The following is a 1,682-nucleotide window of genomic DNA, read 5'->3' as shown; positions in this document are numbered from 1 at the left end:
AGGATGGTCTTGATCTCCTGACCTCATGATCTGCCCGCCTCAGCCTCCCAAAGTGCTGGGATTACAGGCGTGAGCCACCACGCCTAGCCTAATTTTATTTTTTTTAAGCCACAGGTCTTGCTGTGTTACCCAAGCTGGTCTCAAACTCTAGGTTCAAGTGATCATCCTGCCTCAGCCTCCCAGCTGAATTACAGGCAATGATGCCTACCTCTGAGACTTATTTTTTAAAAACAAGAATCTACTGTACAAAAGTTGACTAAGATTTTCACCATCATATTTTGAAGTCCTTTTTTTCTTTTTCTTTTTTTTTCTTTTTGACACAGGGTCTTGCTCTGTCACTCACGCTGGAGTGGGGAGGATTGCTTGAGCCTGGGAGGCAGAGGTTGCGATGAGCTGTGATCATACCACTGCATTCTAGCCTGGGCGACAAAGCAAGGCTCTGTCTCAAAAATAAATAAATAAAAACAAAATTGGGGCCAGGAGCGGTTGCTCACACCTGTAATCCCAGCACTTTGGAAGGCCAAGGTGGGCGGATCACAAGGTCAAGAGATCAAGACCATCCTGGCCAACATGGTGAAACCCCGTTTCTACTAAAAATATCAAAAGTAGCTGGGCTTGGTGGCACGTGCCTGTATTCCCAGCTACTCAGGAGGCTGAGGCAGGAGAATCGCTTGAACCTGGGAAACAGTGAGCCAAGATCACACTACTGTACTCTACCCTGACGACAGAGCGAGACTCCATCTCAATAAATAAATAAATAAAATAAAATAAATAAAAATAAATAAAGTTCAGAATTGACAGCATGAAAATATGAACATATGTGTGATTACTAGTGGAATGAGTGCAGATAAAGGAGATAATTCAGAACATCCTTATGCCTGAGACACCCCTGAGAGGTGTGAAAAACAACAAAGAAGACCAAGAAAGGGTCCAAGAGAAGAAAATCAGGAGTTTGGGGCTGTGCGCTGTGGCTCACAGCTGTAACCCCAGCACTTCGAGAGGCTGAGATGGGAATCCAGGAGTTCAAGACCAGTCTGGTCAACATAGAGAGACCTCCCCATCTCTAAAATAAATACATAAATAGAAAAAAACCCCAAGGGTTTGGGGTTCTACAAGCCAAGGGAAAAAGTAAATTAAGGAGAGCATGATCAAGTAGGTCAAGTGCTACTAAGATGAGGACTGAGAACTTGACTATTGAATTTAGCAACATACACGTTATTGGTAACCTTGATATATGAGCGGTTTCAGTGAAATGGTGAGTGCAAAATGCTGACTGGAATCCGTTCAGGAAAGAATGGGAAGAGAGGAATTGGAGATGGTAAGTATAGAAAAGTCTTTCAAGGAGTGTTGCTGCTAATGGGAGGAAAAGCGGAGTGAAGAGGCTTACGTTGGGAAGAATTATAGCAGGTTTTCGCTAATAAGATTCAAGAGGGAATCTGACATTACCTGAGAAAGGGAGAATGGCAGGCGAATGGGGAATTGTATACTGTGCACGGGTGAGGGACCCATTAGGAGAGGAACATGGATAGGCAGGGAGAGAGAGAGAGTATATGGTCTCAAGTGGTAATAGGTGGCTTAGATATGGTTGTGTTGGCTGGGCGCGGTGGCTCACGCCTGTAATCCCAGCACTTTGGGAGGCTGAGACGGGCAGATCACGAGGTCAGGAGATCGAGACCATCCTG

The sequence above is a fragment of the Colobus angolensis genome, unplaced genomic scaffold, assembly GCF_000951035.1.
Source record: "Colobus angolensis palliatus isolate OR3802 unplaced genomic scaffold, Cang.pa_1.0 Scaffold397, whole genome shotgun sequence".
Classification (NCBI taxonomy): domain Eukaryota; kingdom Metazoa; phylum Chordata; class Mammalia; order Primates; family Cercopithecidae; genus Colobus; species Colobus angolensis.
Note: the sequence above shows the minus strand (reverse complement) of the source record.